This window comes from Saccopteryx leptura, chromosome 7, assembly GCF_036850995.1.
Source record: "Saccopteryx leptura isolate mSacLep1 chromosome 7, mSacLep1_pri_phased_curated, whole genome shotgun sequence".
In the NCBI taxonomy this organism is placed as follows: Eukaryota; Metazoa; Chordata; class Mammalia; order Chiroptera; family Emballonuridae; genus Saccopteryx; species Saccopteryx leptura.
Genome location: NC_089509.1, coordinates 73643683 through 73668532, shown reverse-complemented (window position 1 = coordinate 73668532; position 24850 = coordinate 73643683). Strand labels below are relative to the sequence as shown.

Sequence of the window (24850 nt, the reverse complement as noted above, 5' to 3'; positions counted from 1 at the left end):
AATGTATGTATATATTTTTCAGTCACCTCAGATACTTATCAAAAAACAGACATGGACATCAGAAAGAAATAGTCTATAAGGTCATTTTCATTAACCATTAACCAGAGGCAATACTGCAAGGCTCTCGGGGAAAACTACACAGTAGATAGATTCTGCAATTGGTCATTTTTCATCTCCTTTTCTGCACCCTTCTCCTTCTACTAAATCTCCTCACCCACATCTGCCTGCTCTCACCTTTCTCTGAACCACTGCTCAAGAGCTACTTCTGGTCTCCGGTGGTCAAAAGTAGCATTTCTTCCTCAACGTGATAAACATAAGACCTTCCAGAACTGCTCTTCCGTTTACCCAGTTAAAATCTGTTCTCATTGCTGTATACTTTATTTTGAGAAATAGTTGTATTTTAACTCATATGACGATGCCATCATTGCTTTAGGGTTGCTAGGGTTAAATAGCATGTTTGGCAAGCACTCATGATGCACCAGACCCCGTGCTACATGTTCAAGCAAGACAGGACACCTACTCTGGACAACATCAGCTCCACCTCAGTGTAGACAGTGTCAATTAAAGTATAAATTTCTGCCTGACCAGGTGGTGGCACAGTGGATAGAGTGTCGACCTGAGAGGCAGAGGACCCAGGTTCAAATCCCTGAGGTCACCGGCTTGAATGGAGGCTCATCTGGCTTGAGCACAGGCTCACCAGCTTGAGCATGGGGTCACTGGCTTGAGCGCAGGATCATAGACAAGACTCCATGGTCACTGGCTTGAGCCCAAAGGTTGCTGGTTTGAAGCCCAAAGTGACTAGCTTGAGTAAGGGGTCACTAGCTCAGCTGAAGCCCCCATCAAGTCACGTATAATAAAGCAATCAATGAACAACTAAAGTGCTGCCACTACAAGTTGATGCTTCTCATCTCTCTTCCTTCCTGTGTGTCTGTGTGTTTGTCTCTCTCTTTCTCACTAAAAAAAATAAAAAAATTAAAAAATATTAATTTCTAATCTATTCTGCTAGCTGCCACTCTCTTTTATCTGGTCACCTATCAAGACTGAATCTCTTCACTAAGTTGTTTTCTAAAATGACAAAACCTGATAAAGCAGGTATTTTCTCTACATATTTATTATATTTGGAAATCTTGAATTATTGATAAAATATAAAAATCCCCAAAGTAAAGAACAATCTAATAGATTCATTCAGCTTACAATTGTACGTGCTTTGGTTAAAATATTCTGAAATGCCTTTTTTACAACTGCTTCTAATGTAACTTTGACCTTTCACAATTTAACAGAAAAATTTCCTTGCACCTAAATCCTTTGCTAATGCCATGCCTGTGTATTGGAAATTATTCAATTTCAAAACAAAAAATGTGGTTAATACAGTGATATTTTTTAGAATAAAGCTTTGAATAATATTTGGTTTTATTAGTTTGAACAAAAAAAGCCTTCAAATGAGACATGAGCAAGTATTAAGATCTAAAACAATCTGATAGGAGTGAAAATCATAAAACGATTTTCTTAAATATTGTTAACTTTTTAATTAATTGAAATATTCCCAATAGTTCCTTAATTACACATTTTCCAAAATCATTTTCTGTTCAGTGTTCCATGTTACTAGCTCAAAAATCATTTTAAAAGACAAATTCTGATCATAAAATTAACATATGTGCATATTCAATGAACCAAATTCCAGCCTACTTTCTTGAAAATAAATATATCACATTTAACAGAATTCATATTTGAGGTTTTGTATAACTCAAATATCCTTTAAAAATCCATTAATAGTATAATTTTACATTAACCTTGAAAGCTAAATTAGTTCACCGAGTTCTCAACTGTCACAACTCCAGTACCACAAAAGTCTGCATATTCAAGGTTATAAGGTCTCAGTTATATCAATTCTAGTACCATATGCACTACAAAAGTTTATATGTTCAAAACTTTTTAACATTATATGTAGTTTCTGACATTAAAGGCCTGAACAAGCTAAATATATCTAGTGGCTTCCTAACATAGAAATAGGAGACTCTGGTTCAATGTGTCCTCAGAGGGATTTATTAAGTCTAACTGTGATGTAGGTCTAGAAATAGCATGTGCTTTAAAAAAAGTTAGATTGTTACACTTAAACAATACTTTGCTCCTAATTATTGAAAATTGTTTAGACTTCAAGGATTGTCCTACATCCTGGTGTATGTTTTTCTTCCAGATATAATTGCATAATGTTATAATCATAGGAGGAAATGTGTCTGTAAATACAATTTTTAAGCCTTTCTATCTGGAGAGCTATTGCAGTATATAAACTCTAGTTTGAATAGCACTTTGGTTTTCAATTAAATTTAAATAAACATTACAAAGATCATTGTGTATTATATCACTTTATTGATATAAGATCATAATAGAAGTTAATGAGAGAAAATTTATTTGAATAAATTAACTGAGTAACTTTCTAAGTTTATCAGGTCTTTTTTTCTCTACTCTTCATTACATATTATAGCACCCGAATCTGAAGAAAAATACTAATCTTTCTTAATTGTGGGCCTGTAGTCCTGGATGTCAGATTTTAGTGTCTCTTCTTTGTATTGAATCCTTTACATCAAGAAAAGTTTATTTTTGCTAGAACTTCTAATACCAACTTCATAAGTTTAAAGGATAGTAGGGACATTATCTAAAAGATTTAAAATCACCTGTGGGTTTCTTTTAATAAGCATTCATAGAATGATCTCTTCCTAGACAGCTGTATGCCTGAGTTCCTCTCCGCCTTGTCATCCATTTTTGCTCAGATATGAACAAAGTGAACTGAGGAATGGGATAGAGGCAGAGGCGGGGTCACAGGGAGCAGAGGGACAGCAGTCAGAGGGAAGGGAGATGAGGGGATGGGGTCAGAGAAGGTAAAGGGATTAGTGAAACTATATATAAATATAATTATACATAACACAGAGATATAGATAATAGGACAGCAAATCCTAGAGGGAACGGAGGAGGGAGTTAGGGGGAGGGGGTCAAACGGGGTTTAAAAAGAGACACAGGGGTGGGGGATGAGGGAGTTATATTCAGTGGGACACTTGAATCCATGCAAACACAATAAATTAAAAATTAATAAATATTAAAAAAAAGAAAAGCAATATAACAATACAAATTTTTTATGGGGCTCATCCTACTCACTTTTTAAAAACCTGTACCTACAACATCACAATCAACTTGCTCATACTCAGCTCTTCTAGTTTGTCCTAGCTTGTTCTTATAACACCAATCACCTTGCATCAAAGCATCGACTATAACTGACATTTTTTCTGTTATTGTTTATTTTCTGTTCATACCAGTAATATATAAGCTCTATAAGTATAAGCATTTGGGCCTTTTTTTTTTTTTTTTTTTTTTTTTTGCTTTTTAACTAATATATCTAAGAACCTAGATAAATATCTATAGATGGTAAGTATTTAAAATGTAGTGATTGCACTTCTTGGAATATATCTGAACACCAAACACTAGTTTGAAGGAATATATGCACCCCTATGTTCACTGCAACATTATTTGCAATAACCAAGATTTATAAGCAGCCAAGGTGCTCATCAGTAGATAGTAGATAAAAAAACTGTGGTATATTTACACAATGGAATACTACTCAGCCATGAAAAAGAAGGGAAGCTTACCTTTTGTAACAACATAGATGGACCTGGAGAGCACTATGCTAAGTGAAACAAGCCAGTCAGAGAAAGACAAGTACCATATGATTTCACTTATATGTATAAGTTAATGAAAAAATAAACAAAACAAAATAGAAATAGGTTTATACATACAGAATACAGAATGACAGCTATTAGAGTGGTGGAGGTTTAGAGGACTGGGTGAAAAAGGTGACAAGATTAAGCAAAGAAAAAACCTCATAAGACACAGACAACAGTGTGGTGATTGTCAAAGGGAAAGGGGGTGCAGAGGTAGAAGAGGGTAAAGGGGGGTTAAACAGTGATGGTAAGAGTCTTGACTTTGTGTTGTGAACACACAATACGATATACTGATGATGTGTTATAGAATTCTACACATGAAACCTATCTAATTTTATTAAGCCGTGTCACCCCAATAAATTAAATAAAAATTTAAAAAGTATTAAGTAGTGAATATGTTTTATTATATTAGTCTCCACAGAAAACTGGATAGTAGCTTTACGTGATTTTCTCTCCATTATACAATAAACACTAGAGCTGAAATTCTGGAGATATTAGAATAACTACACATTGCCAAAGAGAAAATATTCAGAAACAATTAGCATTTCTTTTTATTCTTAGGTCAACCTAATATTTATCCCTTCGCTGTTTTTTTGTAAAGGAAAATAAATTAGCAAAGATGCCTCTGTAATGTATTTAGTGTTCAGGTTTCACTGAATTCCAAGGAGTGACCTTTCAAACTAGGGTACATGAGAAGGTTGCTCAGTATTTTAACACAAAATTTTGAAGCATTTCCCCAAATGGCTAAACAATGGCTGGAATTGGCAGAATTTCTTGTTGAAACTGGCAGCCTTGCCAACTGGTGCCTCCCAACAAAAGCCTTACTCCATTACTTATTGCCTTTCTGGACAATTGCACTAAAAACTCTATAGAAGGGAGATAAAAAAAGAAAAAAAAGAAAACATAGCAGTGAAACTGAAAGGAAGATAATACATCTTATAAGAAAGCAATATGGTAGAATATAAATTCTGTTTAATTGCCAAAAATTATATGTCTGTTTGATAAGTGATAAGGTACATATTTGTTAATCTAAATTTAGCAAGCTTTTTAAAGTATTGATTTATTGATATTTAGAGATAAATCTAAAATAATGCCAACTGTGAATGAGTTTTCATCATTGTATAGTTTGGGAAGTTTATAGTCAAAGGACTATTATATAAATTTAAATATTTACTTGTTATTAAATAAAATCATGATGTGAGAGACTTATGATAAACCATCACAAAATATATCTCCTGAATTGACACAATTCACAAGGTATAACAATATTTTTCCTTTCTAATTTATGTTCTCCATATGTTTGAGACTTATATAGCTAACTTAATTTTCTTTTAAAACAGAGTGCTAATTGTTCATCCACTTAGAAATATCGTAGTTGAGTGTTTTTTTCTCTTCTGAGCCCAGATATGTGTATCATTCAGGGAAACAATAATCTTTCTTTGAGAAAAAGATTGATTCTCAAAATATATTCATAGCATTTGATAAAATATGTATATAAAATATGTCAAGGTTGTTATTTTACTCATTTTCAGCATATTATGTAATAAGACATTGACTGGATTTTAAACCATCAGCAACAAACTAGTTTAGATTAAACAACTCTCTGTACTAAATGAAGTATGGCTCAAAACAAAAATAAATTATAAACTGCTTCTTGAACTTTCTGATTTTATTTGATGTGGTCATTATTGAATAGTATATTTATAATAAAGTTTCTATTACAAAACATAAATAATGATGCCTTAACAAAAACTATATTTTGTTTTAAAAATTAGTCTACAATCAATTCATTTTTGGTATGTTTGTATATAGCATGACAACTCAATATTCTACAACACATTTTCTTTGTCCCAAATAGCTTAAAATAGACAATAATAATAATAAAGCTAAAACTAGCAATACTTTAAAAAATAGAAGAGTGATAATTTGTAATCAAATGGTCTTGACAAAATTGTAGAAAGGGCACTTAAGCTTTACAGTTAAAAAGCCGGGATAGAATTTTCAATTAAAGTACTTGCACTTAAAATTGAGGTACAGCCTGACCTGTGGTGGCACAGTGGATAAAGCGTCGACCTGGAATGCTGAGGTCGCCGGTTCAAAACCCTGGGCTTGCCTGGTCAAGGCACATATGGGAGTTGATGCTTCCTGCTCCTCCCTCTGTTCTCTACCTATCTCTCCCTCTCTCTCTCCCCCCTCTCTCTAATAAAAATGAATAAATAAAATCAAAAAAGTAAAAAAAAAATTGAAGTGCAAAAATGACAATTTTCTCACAATCATCAGAGATACTCCATACTTTCTCAAGCTAGTGTCAATTTCTACAGTGACAAATGGGCACTCCCAGTAACCCTGTTCAGAAAAGGGCAATGCCAAAATCTTTGTTCCTTCATTTAGATTCAGCAGAGGCACCAAGCATTCTTTCTTGAGAGCCTTTTCTAGTAGAATGTTACTTGTAGAATGAACAGGCTGTTTTGATATCTGAATAATTCACTGAGGGTAAGTTAAGTGTAAAAATATAGCTGTTAAAACAGTTGCATGAATTAATACAATTGACTTTCAGTTGTAGAGTGGATTTAAAGAGGTGAAATTAGGTGGAATAAAAGTCATGTTTGTTTAGCAGTTCTTCAGCTCTTACATATTCTGGATCACAGTCTCTGTTAACTATCTCTATTCCAGGAGATTGACAGTAACATCTGAGACACAACTAGCTAACCTACAGCATGAAATATGACCATAAGTCAACTTTGTAATTTATGTTGTTACCCACAGATGTTATTAACAATTCCCTGATGAGTCCTATTTTAACTAACTCCTCTTACTAGGCCCTCTCCTGGTTTGTTTGTAAAGGAGTGGATGTGCTCCTCATGTTTATATGTATCACATCTTTTAAAAAAATTTTTTTATTTTAGGGAGAGAAGAAGTGGGGGGAGAGAGAGAGAAAGAGAGAGAGAGAAACAATGATTTGTTCTTCCACTTACTTATGCATTCATTGTTTGATCGTTTTATGTGCACTGAGAGGAGATAGAACCCATAACTTTGGCGTATCGGTATGAGACTAACCAAGTGACACCCAGCCAAGGCCTTGTATCATATATTTCAATTGCATGCTTTTAAGCATATAATTAAAAAATCTTACACACCCTAAACTTTGCTCCCTTGAAGTAAACCCAGAACACCTCATTTAATTACAGCTCTGTTGATACTGTGTTGGTAAATGTCACAGTGAAAGTTTTGGAAATTCACCCAGAAGTTGATAAAACTAGAAATAAAAGGAACAAGATTAAGGATTTAAAGACCAATTAGGAAAATGAGAAGATTCAGAGACATTCTCATTTAGAGAATAAATAGATATGTCTGTAAGAATGTAGTTAACTTAGTAATTATTGCTTACCATGTAAAAAGACTAAGTAAAACCAGAATGAGTAACAGGATTTAAAAGTAAAAACGAACAAACAAAAACAAAAAAAAACCCCACAAAAATAATGGAAAAGGGGAAAGGGGAGCAGTGAACAGAATAAAGACAGCAAAAGAGAGAAAAAATAAAAGGAAAGGCTATCAAAGAAGATAAATTGGTCCAATAAGACATATTTTATTTGCCAGAAAAATGAGGAAATAAAAAAACATCACTGAACTGCATCAGTTAAGATGTGGAGATATTTGGGCTCCATTGCTATGGACAAAGTGTTAGTATGCAAATACCTTACTTGCATGGTCTAATAGAGAAAATTTATCTGCCATTCTGTTTGGGAAATGGGGTTGATTGCTAAGCCTAGGGGTTATTCCTTTTGATAAGAGGTGAGAAGCAAACACCACTTCCTGGATGGTCATCATGTTCTAAGGCTTGGACCCAACTGGTCAAGATGATGACTTGATTTTAAAGTGGACAGTTCATAGTGTCTCTATCTACTGGCAAGTCTTAGTTTGTCTGTCTAGGACAGTTCCTCAGAAGGTAGCCCAGAAATGAGGCAACATTGATCATACCACATTTAAAGTAGCAGACTTTGATAAAATGCCAATCCCTTTCCTCACTTAAAACCTATCAAATCATTCAGGGGGTGCTCAACATATAAAGAGATGATGCTTAAATGATCCCTGTGTGCCCTCAAAACAGTTTTCGCTTTACTGAACTCTGGATATTGTGAGAATAAAACATAATACAGAAGGTCCTTGGGTTAAGACAGTCTTGACACTACTATGTTTTGAGTTTATGATGCTCACTCCCATAAAAAAAAAAAAGAAATTAGACTTGAATGTTTCAGCTGATAATGTCATACCTACATATTAGTGGGTGAGCTAATTGGGTTGCGTGTGGCAGAAGAACACGCAGTATTCTTTTTCTGTGGCTTAGTTGTGTTTTTTATGTTCTAGGTTGTGATTTTACAACTGTGTTAAAATAGGTGACTTTGGCAAAGATGTGTTTTGACTTACACTAAAATTCAGGTTATGACACTGTCGTAGGAATGGAACTGTGTCATAACCCAAGAACTCCCTGTTCCAAGATTAGATTAAAATTTATAATAAAATAAGAATGAGTGAATAAGGCACGTGTCTAAATAATGAAATAATAGCTACAAATTCACACTGAACTACACATAAATAATAACACATATATATTATACTATCCTCTAATTCAGGTTTTGAGAATTATTAGTTTTATGATTTGGGGCACATTTTCCCTACCTGAATCATCCTAACTTAAGTCTAGGGAACTTGGAAAAAAATACAGAATAAAATTTACTCTTTTCTTTTTCATTGGAAAACACACACACACACACACACACACACACACACACACGTTTCAAAGTGTTCATTGGCATTCCAAAATTTCCTATGTATAAATAGGAAAGTAACCTAAAGCCAAATAGCATTTACATACCTGTATCGTATTTGTAAAAATAAGAATTTATTTCTGTGCATATGGCTATGATTTAATTGTGAAATCTTTAGAGAGGTCTGATGTTAGCAGTATTCTGACAAAAGGAAATAAACTTTCAAAGTCGATCAGTATTGTGTAAGACAGCTCCATCCCCCACCCAACCACCTGACTTATCTCAAATCTACCGCATTTTGATAGTTTGATCCATAAATCCACAAAAAATATATATACATAATTCCAGAGTCAGGAGTCATACTTTTCATACTGTCCTACAAAAAAAACCATTTTTTTTGTATTTTTCTTAAGTGAGAAGCAGGGAGGCAGAGAGTCAGACTCCCACAGACACCCGACCAGGATCCTCCTGGCAAGCCCACCAGGGGGTAATGCTCTGCCCATCTGGGGTGTAGCTCTGTTGCAACCGTAGCCATTCTAGCGCCTGAGGTGGAGGACATGAAGCTATCCTCAGCGCCCGGACCAACTTTGCTCCAATGGAGCCTTGGCTGTAGGAGGGGAAGAGAGAGATAGAGATAAAACAGAGAGGGAGGGGTGGAGAAGCAGATGGGCGCTTCTCCTGTGTGCCCTGGCCAGGAATAAAACCCAGAACTCCCACAAGCCAAGTGGATGCTCTACCATTGAACCAACCGGCTAGGGCCCTGCCCCCCAATTTTTTTTACATTATATTTTATGCATATAGTTTATGCATAGCATAAATATACCATTTCAAAAAATGAATGCCTGTATACCTAGACCAATTTGTTTATCATGTTCCTCCCTGAATGTCACACATACATTTCCAGAAATAAACTATTATCCTAAACTAAATATTTCCTGCTTTACTTTATGGCTTTACCACACTTCTATTCATTCTCAATGATTGAGTTTTGCTGTTTTATTTTTAGTATTATGAAAGTGGAATCATTCTGCCATAGTCCTCAGGGACTTGCCTCTTCCATGCAGCCCCATGTTCTGGAGATACATCCCTGTTACCGTATGTGGCTGTGGGGGTTTGTTTTCATTGTTGTAGAGTTTCACAGTCTGAATGTACCACAACGTATTTATCCTTTCTCCTGCTGAGAGATATTTGGATTGCTTCCACCATTTTGCTATTACAACAATGAAGGAGTGAAAAAATTTTTATAGGATCTCCTGATACATGTGTATGAGTTTCTTTAAGGAATATATTTTCCAGTGGGATTTCAGGAAGCTAGATATTCAAAGTTCTTATACCAATTTATACTCCCACCAACAGTGTATGAGATTTCTGTTGCATCACATCCTTTCTGATACTTTGCATTACTGTCAAACTTTTTTTTAATGCTTCCCAGGTTGGTGGGTGTATGTAGTATTTCACGGTGGTTTTAATTTGCATTGCCCTGATTATGAATCACATCAAATTTGTATGTAAAATGAATTACAATTTTTCCTCTGAAACATTTGTTTCTAATTAGGTAATAGTAACTTGATTTCATAGAATTATGATTAAGCCTCTATTTGCGTATAGTTATTTAAGAGAAGGACGAACTATCTCTTTTTGGCAAGGTGCTCTAGGGAATGGAGAGAATAGGTTTTATTGCTTTTTAAATGGGGAAGGTATTACTAGCATTTCTTATGAACAAGGACACATTAATAATGCCTAGAATCATATCCCTAACTTTCCATTTCCCTTTATTAAAAAAATTCCATCAAATACACATCAAAATATCCTTTAAAAATAGAGGAATAGCCTGACCTGTGGTGGCGCAGTGGATAAAGTGTCGATCTGGAACACTGAGGTTGCCAGTTCGAAACCCTGGGCTTGCCTGGTCAAGGCACATATGGGAGTTGATGCTTCCTGCTCCTCCCCCTTCTCTCTCACTCTCTCTTCCTCTTTCCCTCTCTCTCTCTCTGAAAAATTAATAAAGTCCTTTAAAAAGGTAAAATAAAAATAAAAATAGAGGAAGAAAATGAATAATTTTATTCAGCTATATATGTGCTTTTTATGGACTATTTTTTTAGACTAGTTTTAGGTTCACAGCAAAGGAACAAAGATTTTCCATATACCCCCATCCACACTCATTTATAACCTCCCTCATTGTCAACATCCCCCATCAGAGTGATACATTTGTTATGATCAATGGACCTATGTTGACATAACACGATTGTCTAAAATCTGTAGTCTACTTTAGAGTTAACTCTTGGTGTTATGCATTCTATGAGTTTGGACAAATGTATAATAGCATGTATCATTTTTTTTTATAATTTTTTTGAGTAGTTAAAAAATGTATTTAGTTTGAAAATCACTTTTCTTAAAAAAATATTGATTTCAGAGAGAAGAGAAGGGAGAGAGAGACAGAAACATTAATCTATTCCTGTATGTACCTTGACTTGCTATTAAATTCGCTACTTTTACATATTGGCACAATGTGCTAAACCAACTGAACTATCCATATAAGGCTAGCTTGAAAATCCCTTGAAAGAGATATTGTCTTCCTCTTGTAGTAAAAAAAAAGTTTATACATAAAAACATCATTAAACATTGGAATTTCTGTCTTTCATATATTCCCTCATTTTGGAAACCATGTGACTGCTCTTATACGCATCAGCTGAATTTAACCAAGATATTGTTTCAAGGTTCTGATTTCCTTTTAATAAATACACTTGTTTACATTTTCTTTAGCTTAATTGTTATGTTTCACCATAGCAATATAAAGGTTTATCTACATTCTTATTTGCTATATACTTCTTTTCTAAGTATTTAAGTTGTAGTTGATTTTGATTTTATTGTATAATCACTTTAGCCAATGGTGCTACTTAAACAAAATTAGTTTTTTTATCTTTGAGTTTGTTCTAGGTATCACTATCATTTTCACTAAGACTTTATATTGTTATCTGTGTATCCTTTCTTCTTGGATATTAATCTATTTTTGGTAGTATAGATACTGATATTTTTCAGAGGAAAGTAGAAGTAAGACCTGATGACATATATTTTATTCTATTAATGTGTTCAACACATTTACTAACCAAAATTAACTCATCAATAAATCTTCTAATAGCCAGAAGTAACCATTAACATATTTGTTTTGTAGTTATTCCAAATCACTGAAAGGGTAGAAAGATTCTTTCATAGCATTTTCAGCTGTGATGACAAATGAAATCTCTGAAACTATGCAGAAAAAAAACAGTAACATGTCGTGTCATTTCTATTTCTAGTACCATTTTCTAGCAAGCTGGGAAATACTCAAAATAAATTTCAACTTTGAACCTTCTGAAAACCATATGTATGCCAGTAAAGCCTGAGACTGAGAAACTTTTATTTTTTTAAAAATAGCTTGCAAAATAATCCAGATTCTAAACATAATGAAGAGGGCCTGACTTGTGGTGGTGCAGTGGATAAAGCATCGACCTGGAACACTGAGGTTGCTAGTTTGAAATCCTAGGATTGGCTGGTCAAGGCACCTAAGAAAGTTGATGCTTCCTGGTCCTCCTTCCATTCTCTCTATCTGTCTTCTCTCTAAAACGAATAAATAAAGTCTTTTAAAAATTTTTTTAAAAAATAAATAAACATAATACAGTATTCATTGATGTAAAAATAAATATCTCTTTTAGTATGACCATATTGATCCTAATTGTAACATATCCTAATTTGTAATAATATATAATAAATTATTAAAATATGTAAAGTTGTAAAAATTTACAAAGTAATTTATAAAGTAATTAAAATATTTTTGATTACAAAAAATTTGATTCCAGAGATTGCTTTTTACTAGGCTTTCTTAATGCTTTGATTTTTCATTTAAAGATCTCTAGCAACTTCATAGAAATCCTTGGCAATAATTTACAGGTTATTATGGAAGTAACAGTAAATTGGTAATTCATAAGGGAATTTCAATAAAGGCATCTCAAATTCCAATATAAACTAAATAAACAAAATAAAATAAATTAAAAAATAAAACAATATACGGAAAGTCTTTGTTTAGCAGCGAATGAATCTCACGTATTAATAATGCTCTAAGTTTAAGGAGAGTGAAATCTCATTGCTGACATTGTCTAGCCTCTGGCTTCCTCTTTGACAAGGTCTTGGTCACTCTTTCATCCTCACTACTTCCTCTTTGATCACATTGACCCTCTTTCTGCACTATGAACCATCTGTATCATTTTCTCCATAGAATCATTTGACCAAGTCATCCTTACTTCCAGGACTGACCCTTCTCCTGAACATTTCACGGCATCCACTTCTTCCTAGTGCTAAACTCTTGAAAACAGGGATTATCCTCCATATTCATGCCCCTTACTATCATCATTCTTATGAAAAAAGGTTCCAAGAAATAAGTTTTTGTTTACGAGTAGGTTGGCATGGGGGCAACCTAAGTGTGCCTGCTATATCTTCTCCCAACTTCTCACTGGAATACAACAGTTAAAATACACGTGTCGTGGGATTAAAAATCCCACAAGTATCTACCTTTAAATTCTGTAAATCCCACTATTCACTAATTTTTTTAACAAAATTCATAGGAATGTTCTCTTGTCATCCAGGGTACTACGATGATACACCCACCACTTGTGCTGTCACCTGTCAAAACTGTGGATGACCCTACTTTCAGGTATTATATATATTTCAAAAAAAAAATTCATGACTCAATGAAAGTAACATGTTGGATTTCCAATGAACTAGAGGATAATATAAACATTTTAACAATACTGAGAAAGATTTCACAGAATTATATATAACTTGACTTCTGACTAAAGGAAAACTTTGAAATTTAATCTAACAAAATATGATAAAGAAGGACTGGCTTATGGACCTCAGTCAATCTCACAAATTCATTTTCTTGGGACCTTTGGGTATGGATTTAAACCTGTTCTTATTCCATTGGCCAAATGGCCAGGAACAAGTTAAATTTATTTGAATAACTCCTATTAGATTTAGGAATATTAGTATTTTGGTAATATTAGCCATAAAAATCACACAGAGAGATATGTATATACATACATATATAATGTCTGTGGCCAATTTTTATAACTATAACTATATATATATAATTCTTTACATATGTGGAAAATAAACAATGTTCAGTGTTGTAAAATAATAAGGTTGTGTTCTCATTTGAACTAAATTCCTTTCCTCTGAAGAGTTCTTTGTTTTCTGATTCACATAAGTCACTGTTATATTTCTGTAAATGGTTGTGAACCTTTCCCATAATTGGAATATTAGAGGACATCATTATAAATAAAGGAACAGGAAAATCGGAGGGGGGGTGAGCACTTCTAAAGATTTAAGTAGTTCTGGATACTATTATTAGAACTCCTTGGCAAAGCAGTTTCCATATAAATCCTGGGCATTAGTAACAAGTTTTGGGGCCATTGGTGCTTCCAAAAAAGACTACTCTTGCAGTTGGAGGTGCCTTAGTTATATTTGGCATTATAGTTCAATGCCAGATGAGTTATTGATTATGCATTTATTATTGTTCCTCACAGCTCCTTTTTTCTACAAAATTGAGGTAGCTTTCCTGTCAGAAGTTATTTTAAAATTCCTAAGTATTTAAGAATTTCATCAGTATTGTTCTAATACACTGTAATAGCATTAATACAAAATAAAAGCTCTTAAATAATTTCATTTTAACTTCAAGGCTGAGCGACATCATTTCTTCTTCTGATTTTTAAATGCCCAAGTCATTCTGTTAGACCCCAAAATAGACCCTCTATAATTATTCTTTGTCCCTCAGCATGTCTTTGGGAACTCATCATTGTTGTTCTGTCCTTTTTAAGTGTCAGCTTCCTTTGCACATTGCATTTCATATGACTCACCGTTCCTTTAAGCACAGTTTGAATGCTCTAGATGCCTACTTACATCTGACAGCTGGGTTTCTTTTCCTGAAAAGTTTTCTGTGAAGTAATGCCAGCTTGATTTTTATAAGGCTTCGATTTTGCACAATGAAGAAGATACAGCAAAGAACTTAGTAGGCCTCCACTATCTGTGTGCTTGTCATCTCCATGTGGAAATTAAGAGAAGTACACAATATTTTTTCTAAGTGTCTTTCCAACTTATAAATTCTAATATATGTTGGGTAGTCTGAAGGAGATAAATTGGAAGCAGCTTAAAAATAAAAGATCCAAATTTAAACTGCTTTCTCTTCATTAGATTGATTTCTGACTTGCAGAGTGTGGGTAAGACATATATTTTTTCGGTGAGAAGTTGATTGCCAATTATGCGATTTAAAAAAATTGTTTATATGATGTAGTTTGAGGTGGATATGTATATGACAAATTCTAGCAAAAAAGAGGTTGAAAAATTATCTCTGGGGAGATTAAAAGAAAACTGAGAACCAGAATTGCAGTCTGCTATCATATTATTTTGACTCGCATGTGATTTAATTTTAACTTCATGAAAGAAGCACAGAAATGAGCCGTAAGTAAGGGAACTCCTATTCTTAGCTCGTCTACCACTGCTGTGGGATATGAGGCAAATCACTAAACCCTCCTGAACTCTACCTTCCATCCCTATAAAATAAGCAGGTTATACTGTAAGATTTCTCAGGACCATTGAAGCTCTTTGAGGTCCTGAACCTCTGACTGTAACTACTCTGAATTAAAGATAGGAGCTAGAAATGAAATATCTGAATTTCTTTGTAATGAGTAGTTTGGTTTGTAATTGTTCAACTCCTCTAACTTAGAATACTGTTGCATTGCTTTATTTACATACTCATTTAATAGACTTTGGAAATTGACAAATGGATAAGAGGTGGGAAAGAAAAAATAAATAGAGACTATCTCTGGCTAGATCAAATTTTGACAATAGAAGAATTTCAAGTTATCATTAAAGTTTAATAATCTTAATGAAAATTCTTTCTGACTCTAAGATAATAAAAATAGTAACTGGTAACTTTCTAATAAATTAATAGGTCCATTTTCACATTTAAATCATAATTCAACTAAAAGTGAATCTCAAATGTAAATTTTTCCCAAAACTGATGGACAGTTTTTATTACATAGCTCATCCTTTTTTATCATTGATTTGAAACATAGGTAAAAAGTTGTATTTATTAAATTTTATTAACAAAATTAGTTTAGATTCTAGAGTTTATATGTTTGTTTGTTTTCAGTTGAACTGGAATTTTTCACTACCTTATTGCATTACATTTATAAATTATTTGATAGACAATTAAACATATACATTTTAATTTTGCATCTATTGCAAATGTGTCTTTATTAAAAACTTATTTATGTCTATACTTACCTATTGCATATGGGGCAATGGGGATAGACACTACATGTACTACATGGAAATGCTGTTGGCTCTACTTATAAGCAAATAAATACAAGGCTTTGCAAGATACCAAGGGTTGGAAGATACCAAAAGAGCTTCTTTTTGGTTATTAAAGACAATAAATTATCAGTATGTAAAGAAAGGTCCTATGCAACTGAGACATATGTGTAATGATTTATATATGTAACATGACTATTAACAAGTAGTTTACATTTTTTTGATAATGAAGTTCTATTTTTGATAATAAAGAACATTATACACTTGCTAAAGTGTAAGAGGTTGTTATTAGATGTCGGAAAACTAATCTTTTTCTAAGATGGACTAACCCATAAAATAAGCGATCAGTTGAACACAGAGTATTTATCTTGAAGGGGTTTTTGTCATATTTGAAAAGCTTGTTCAGAACCGTGTTTAGTATTAAGAATCAGCCAGAGTCTGTTACATTTTAGATGAAATAGTCAATGGGGTGTACATTTCTTCTATGTAGAAAACCCATATTAAAAAAAAATACATTGCCCTCCACACACAAAAACCTTGTTTCACTAAATATTTACTGTTTATTCTCCTCCTATCTCCTAGGCCTTCCTTAAGCATTCCATCAAAGCAAATTCGTTCTATTTTTATGGAAGACAGCAATTCTGACAAATTTTTTTCTCTTCCCCAAATATGCAGACCCAAGCATGAATGTGACAAAATGAAATTATCAACCAAGCTATGAAACATTCATTATACCTACAAGAGTTATAAATTTGCTAGTTCTTAACTTCCAGCCAGCCCTTTCTAAAACTGTCCATATTTATATCTTTATTATATTATTTACTACCTGTCTATGTGACTCCATCAATCATAATATAAATGGTTAGATGGGCAAGCTTTTCCACCTTTCCACCTTGTGGCTTTTACTAGTAGTATATAGAGTCCTGTTAATATATTTAATGTTATATTGTTTGTATAGCTACTAGTTTTTTTAAAAAAAACAAGAACACATTTACATTGATTGATTATTGTTGTAGTAAGCAAATGTCTATGTAAATTAGTGGAGAAATGACTAGGACCTAGAAAGAAAGAAAGGGTGTGGCAAATGAGGAAAGCACATTTACTGTACAGTATTTTACAGGAAGTTCCTGCTGTAGCTAAAAGTCCTTTGCTCACCCAGAAACTACTGGAGATATAAAACAAAGGAAAACCCAACACAAATACTTGTAGCTTTAAAATGCTGAATCTAAAGCATTCCTGCAGATGAGAAACAGATCCTGGATTTAAAGGAAACTAAAGCTGTGATTCAATAACCCTGCTAAATAAAACTAACAATTAGTTAACACAAGCAAGCATTTAGACCCACTCTTGTTGCTGTGGCCTCTTTTACATGACTCCAAAACCTCCAAGGAAAAATTAACTCTTCTGTTAAACTTTTCGTCTACATGACATCAAAGATCACTTTAAACCAGAGAAATCTGAGTAACCAATAAATTCTCATTGTAAAGAATTACCTCATTGGGCATATTTACATTTTAAAAATAAAACAAACTTGGCTATTGTTAACTAGGCTTTAAGCAGGAAAGTAAGTACCTATTTATGAAGAAAAAATTATGGCCATGCTAAATTTATTATTTTTTATTATCTCACATATAAACTTGTTTTTTACATTTATTGTATAATTAGTAACTCTTATCTTTACATCATTTAGTATTCCATTTTATAGAGCATGCTAATTTTAGTTACTTATTTCCTGTAAAAGTTTATTATTCTCTCTACTCTCAATTTTCCTAAAGCCTCTGAATAGTCAATAAAGCATTTAGAAAACAGAGCCATGACATATAATTTGCCATATCACTGGAAACTATAACAACATATACATACAAACATATCACAAAATACTTTAGAATAAAATTTCCCATCATAAGAGTAAGTTTTCTGAATCACAGATCTTAGAATTTGTATTACAGCCAGATCATAAAAATATATCTCAACAATATCCCATTAAGATAGGTTTTATGTTTTCTTTAAAGGGAAAATGTTATTGGATGGATTTATAACATCTCAGATTCTATTACATGACATGGTAGAAAATTATGTGTAAATACATACATACAAACACACATACATACACATATACATGTACTTTGAATCACATGTGCTTAACTGAAATGTGTTCTGAGAAAAAATATTTATACAGTAAAAATGAAGAGAAAGAAGTATGTTTGTTCACAAAGATGTATTAAATTAAAAAGAATAAGACTGTATGTTTTTTTGTTCACAGTTTGTAGTGGCTGGTTTTGTAAAAGACCATGTCTTTGTAGTCAGAACAATTGTTCTATAACATTCTATTATTGTCTTTAACTGTCTTGAAAGTCAAAGTTGTCTTTCAAAAATTTTAGTCATAAACTGAGAAGAGCCTTTGTTTTCTCTTATAAGTCTTTTCTAAATATTGTAAAGTAAATTCTAATTTCAATTTGCTCTGTTACAACTCTGTAACATGGAACTCTTTAGTGCCATTTCTGGGTGCAAAGCTTTAGCCCTACATTAAATCTTCTAATATGTTAACTTTATAACTTTGTAGAACTAAAAATATCCTTATAGTTCTTCTTTTTATACGGCCCCTTACATCTTTTGAAATAAAAAATGGAGAAGCAGGCAAATAGACTGAGTAAAAGAAATAAACTAATTACCTGATATCACAACCAGAATTTTCCTCTATCTATTTCTGTTCACTACTCTTGTGTTGACTATTTTATGAAATGGCCACAAACCACTTAATCACACATCTTAGAAGCTATCTAAAAGTAACACTCTATTCTGTCCATAAGTTTCACTTTTTCCCCACATTCTTCTGGATATTTTTTTACATGTTGAACTTGGTCCTTAATAAAACATTTCCTAATATTTGTTCTAATATCCTCACTATTCTTAGACAGATTTAATAGATTTTCCTCATGATGCTCTTGAAAAAGGAGTCACATAATATTAAATCTAAATCTCAAGAAACTACTCTATTTTGAATTCATGTCAAATCTAGTGTCCATTGAAATTGTCAGCTTCTGACAGCACATGTATCTTAACTTTCAGAATAGTGGTTGTGACAATATCCCTCATGTATTTTTAGTGAAAATCCTGTTCAAATAAGCAGTGTGATTCATGTTTTCATTAAGAAAAAACCTGTCCTATCAAACAACATGAAATTGCTCTCCATATCCTGATATGATGAGGATGTTACTCAGTTAACAAAAAGCACACACAAGTACTTAGAAAGTCTGACTCCACTCTATTTCAGGTTTCTCAATGGCATTTTGTTGTATTTTTCTTTCTTTATGTAATAAGTTGGACTTATTTAACACCAGGGCCTTAAGAAACTGACTACATAGTAAGTTTTTAGATTGAGTGAGGATTGAGAAAAACAATAAATTCTGTTACACAAGATGAAGCCAGATTCACTAGCAGGGAATCAAGCAGACTTCAAATATTGGTGAAATAGAAAAAGAGACAAAGCACAGAATGTTCATTGAATGAAACTCTTCAGTCATTGATTTAAAAATCTGCCTGGATCATATGTAAATATATATATATTCTAAAAATACTGAATTATAATTGAAATCTCTGTAGTAAAGAATACCTGACCATTTGTGGATTAAACTGTGTACTGGTACTTTTTCTGGAAGATGCTCTGCTCTTTCTAAGGATATTACATATCTAGGGTAAATTCTCAGAAACAGCATAGGATCACCAAAAAGGATTTAGTTGAGGGTTATGTTTCCAGTCTCTCCTCTATTTCTGATCAATTGCATGAAAATGGTCAAGACAGCCTGACCAAGTAGTAGCACAGTAGATAGAGTGTCGGACTGGGACATGGAGGACCTACGTTTGAAACCCCAAGGTCACCAGCTTGAGCAAGGGGTCGCTGTCTTGGGTGTGGGATTGTAGACATGACCCCATGGTCACTGACTTGAGCACAAAGGTCACTGTCTTGGAGCCCAAAGATCACTGGCTTGAAGCCCAGGGTCACTGGCTTGAGCCCAAAGTCACTGGTTTGAGCAAAGTGTTACTCGCTCTGCTGTAGTTCCCTGTTAAGGCACATATAAGAAAGCAATCACTGAACAACTAAGGAGCTGCAATGAAGAATTGATGCTTCTTACCTCTCTCCCTTTCTGTCTGTCTGTCCCTATCTGCCCTCTCTCTGACTCTTTGTCTCTGTCAAAAAAAAAATGGTCAAGACATTTCACTTCTCTGTTTCTGTGTACTCATCTACAAAGTAAGTCTTGTTACTCAGATCATCTTGCTTAAATATGAACAGATAATATAAAACAAAATAATAAATACAAAATGCATATACAGGGAGTCCTCAGGTTATGTGAGCAAATTAGTTTGGTAGCACGCAGCAGAAGAATCCACAGTAAAGTGGCTTAAGAGTGAGGGAGTTGGCGTCCCCCTGTACGCTTACCTATGCTATTTTGGACTGTTAAAAGCACAAGTGTTCCGTTTGTGTTAAGCTAGGGAGTGTTTCGAGTTCCACCAAAATTTGGGTTACATCACTGCCTTAGGAACAGAACTGTGTCATAACCTGAGGACCCCCTGTCATTTATTTTCATCAGATAAAATCTATTTTTACTGATCTGGAGATGTTTTCTCTGAATCTATGTACTCTAATTGATCAATGTCACCCTGTTAAAATTGTCTAATATATTTTTTAATCTATTTTTTACTATTTTTAATCACAATTATTAGGTTCTTCTAACTTTAATTGCTATAAATGGCATCAGTTAAGCCTTGGGTCCGGATATTCTGTTTTAATGATTTCAAATAGTTCATGGTTCTACCAGAATTATATGTGAAAAATATGGATCCTTACTGTATGCATAATTAATTTCAAGAGAAAATACTGAGTCAAAACTGTTTTGTATGCTCCATCTGCTAAATGATCGCCTGATCACACGTGTGACTTATTATGTAAGTGATACTTCACTATATAATCTTCTAAAAATCATGTTTTGCACTGTTTATCTAATTCTAAAAAAGAGATACATTTGGAGTCAGAAAGACCTCAAATCTTATGTGATTATTTATAACATGAACAATTTCAAGGCAGAGGTTGCATAGTATTATTTAATATAGTCCAGTCTTTTCCTGAAGTATACTTTAAATGCTTTTAATATAGAAAGAGAAACCAAATTGAAAAAAAAGAACAGCAAAACATTTTTTTAAATTTTTATTTATTTATTCATTTTAGAGAGGAGAGAGAGTTAGAATGAGAGAGAGAGAGAGAGAGAGAGAGAGAGAGAAAGGGGGGAGGAGCAGGAAGCATCAACTCCCATATATGCCTTGACCAGGCAAGCCCAGGGTTTTGAACCGGTGACCTCAGTGCTCCAGGTCAACGCTTTATCCACTGCGCCACTACAGGTCAGGTGCAAAACATTTTTTATATGACTATTTTCTCTCTAGGATCTCCCATGGTGATGGGCTCAGAGTAAGCAAATGCGCCACAAACATTGGTGTTTCAGTGATGGTTTTGATCTATCTATGATGGGCATGTGTTTCATCTAAACTTCAAAATGCTACTGATAAATATCTACAGCTAGTGACTGTTGGGGGGAGTGGAATATATCTGGGTCCAGAAGTAATTCTGGGTAAGAGTGTATATGTTTTAGAAGTCAGAGAGTCTCAGGTTTTAATCCTAGTTTGCTCATGTCGTTAATGAGATAAATTTGAGTTTCGGTTCCCTTATCTAGAAAAAAATAAAAGGGAGAGTGTAATAATTCATTACTCTCAGAATTGAATATGATAGCATGCTTATACTGCCTAGGACAGTGCTTTAGACACAGAAAACACTCAATAAATAGTAGCTGGTACTATTTAAATTATTTTTAAATCCTTATATCGATTGTTATAAAAATACTAAATTAAACCTTGGTTTATAATAATTTATACTATTTTTGTTATTTTGGTAATAAATTTCTGAATGATACCTCAATGAATTCTTGACAATTTCTGCTCTCTTTTTTTTGTCTGTTTATTTATTTATTTATTTTTATTAATTTTACTAGGTGACATCAATAAATCAGGGTACATATGTTCAAAGAAAACATGTCCAGGTTATCTTGTCAATCAATTATGTTGCATACCCATCACCCAAAGTCAGATTGTCCTCTGTCACCTTCTATCTAGTTTTCTTTGTGCCCCTCCCCCTCCCCATTCCTCTCCCTCCCTCCCCCCCGCCCCCCGTAACCACCACACTCTTATCAATGTCTCTTAGTCTCGTTTTTATGTCCCACCTACGTATGAAATAATGCAGTTCTTGGTTTTTTCTGATTTACTTATTTCACTTCGTATAATGTTATCAAGATCCCACCATTTTGTTGTAAATGATCCGATGTCATCATTTCTTATGGCTGAGTAGTATTCCGTAGTGTATATGTGCCACATCTTCTTTATCCAGTCTTCTATTGAAGGGCTTTTTGGTTGTTTCATGTCTTGGCCACTGTGAACAATGCTGCAATGAACATGGGGCTGCATGTGTCTTTACGTATCAATGTTTCTGAGTTTTGGGGGTATATATCCAGTAGAGGGATGGCTGGGTCATAAGGTAGTTCTATTTTCAGTTTTTTGAGGAACCACCATACTTTCTTCCATAATGGTTGTACTACTTTACATTCCCACCAACAGTGAATGAGGGTTCCTTTTTCTCCACAGCCTCTCCAACATTTGCTATTATCTGTCTTGTTAATAATAACTAATCTAACAGGTGTGAGATGGTATCTCATTGCAGTTTTGATTTGCATTTCTCTAATAACTAATGAAGATGAGCATCTTTTCATATATCTGTTAGCCATTTGTATTTCTTCCTGAGAAAAGTGTCTCTGCTCTCTTTTTATTAGTTATTAGGAACAGAATGGGATGCTTAATCCAAACTGCCCTCTTTTGCCCCATTTTCTACTACTCTCCCACCAGCATCTCTATGCTTGAAATAATGTGCAAAGTAACTTTGAATGGTGCTGAGGAAGGCAATTAGAGGTTGTTTGATTTTGTTTGTTTGTTCTGTGGGACCTAACCCACGATGATGAAGACATCAAGGTTCAGAGGGTGACATGGTGCTTATGCTATACTGGTCCTTTGAACTGGTTTGAAGTTTCTAGGGAGCTGGAAATGGAAAAAAACAATTTGAGGAGAGAATTAGTAAACTCTGGGCAGGAACTGTGCTGTCTTGGGGCCCAGGAGGCAACACAGCAGCAGGCAAGTTAAAGGCCACTTTCTAGCAATTCTGCACATAGAACAGGAATCTGGAACCCCAAGAGTTGAGGACTCTGTGAGGATTAGGAGATGCTGTCTTTGTGATATAATTTTTAGCATGAAATAGTAAGAAATGGCAACAGGAAGGTCATTTCCGGTGATTCTAAGCGCGGAAGGCATAGACAAAAGAGGTCAGAGTGCTAGAGAGAGTGCTGTGTGTTGGTCCTACAAAGGAGACTGGTTTGTGAAGCGTCCCATTAGGGATTTCAGGAGACTTTACAGGATGCTGGAGGACCCATGTGCTAAGATGCAGATAAAATCAGCTATTTGTGGATTATTGACAATATGGTTTAAAATCCAGAGGCTTCTGGGGCCTAACAAGATTTCAGTCACAGGAATAATTATGGAAGAGCTGATTTAGATAAATGAAGATAAATATTTAAATAGTATAGAACCAAGAATAGGCTTCAAAGCATTTGAATTTATGAAAATAGTAAGCGATCTATGGGATTACCTGGCTGATTTAAAGTAGCTTGTGCTTTCGCCTGAGTCGCCTAGCAACAAGAAAGAATGGGATAGTTCCTAATAAAGTTATTTTCCGATGGGAAAAAATTACTTTAGCTACTTGCACATGGGAGGTCTGGTGTCTTATCCTAAGGATTAATCTATTCCTTGTTTAGATAGTTCTGCCTAAGAAAGGCAACATGTACATTCTTGTAAATAAATACACATTCACAGAAAACTCTTAGTGTGCACAGAGGAAATTCTCAAATAGCTTTGAAACTCTTCATTCAATCCTTTCTCAAAACACATGCAAAGCATTCTGATATGTTGTCTACTTAAAAATAAACTCCTAAACATGTTCTGTTACTTTATAAATGTGTAAATAACACAAGACTAGTTACATCCTACATCTTCTTTCTCAACACTAACCTTACTTCATATCTCTGTTCTCTGATATCCCTTATGTGTACATTTCCAAATTCTTTTCCTTTTCACTCAAGGTATCACTCAAACATATACACACCGGAAATGTAAATTCACATTATCACCTGTCAAGTTAAGACTCCCCTAGTTGCAAGTCTCCTGGAGTCCCTTAGAGCTTAGTGAAAAGAGAGGGGCAAGGAAATTGTGTCTGGGGGGCCGGAGAGGGGTAGGTGGAGGGGGGGGGGAGGCATGGTTGGGCTTCCTTCTGGGAGGGAGAGAGCCCTGGGTCCTCTGTCATAAAGGCTTCTAAGGGTGGGGATTTTAGGGAAGGTACCAGGGAGGGTCACAGTATAATATTCATCAGCTTTCCAAGTATGTTCTTTCAAAGTCATGGTCTCCATTGATTGGTCAGACACCAGGGTAGAGGTGCTGCCGTGATGTCGCATATCTGGTTTTGCTGCTTTTCCGGGCTGAAACAGAATTGAGGACTAGATGTTATCCTTAGAGGTTAAGCTTCTAAGGGGGTCTAACTCATATGACTAGCAACATGTCAAGGCAGGAAAGGTCAGGAGAGGGTCTGAACTGCATGACCAGCAGGATGCTAGTAGAGGAAAGGTTACCCTGGGGGCAAGGTCCTTGTTTTCCCAGTTTTGCCAGGGCACCTAGGGCTCTTTGCCCTGGTGACCTCCTGTGCCTTGTTTATAGTCCTCGCTGTGCTCATGTCTGTTTGACTGCCTATCTATATATGGTATTTTGTTTCGTGTGCTGATCATGGTTGAAGATAGATTCACTTGCCAGTGGACACACTTTGAAAATTGGCTTTGGCTGTGCTCACTGTTCTCTAGGATTTCATGACAACCCCTTTTTACATCAACAGTT

The 24850-nt window shown here is 34.3% G+C and overlaps 1 protein-coding gene across 3 annotated transcripts in view; it reads left to right on the top strand.

Moving 5' to 3' along the window:
- CALCRL (calcitonin receptor like receptor) overlaps positions 1-24850 on the top strand; it is a 109641-nt gene that overhangs the window by 8213 nt on the left and 76578 nt on the right. For 2 of the 3 annotated variants that reach the window (XM_066345407.1, XM_066345408.1), the window contains exon 2: positions 13096-13163. The exons of the other annotated variant lie outside the window; for it this stretch is intronic. The gene's annotated coding sequence lies outside the window, so the exon portion shown is untranslated. The remainder of the gene's footprint in view (positions 1-13095; positions 13164-24850) is intronic. 3 annotated transcript variants of the gene reach the window in all.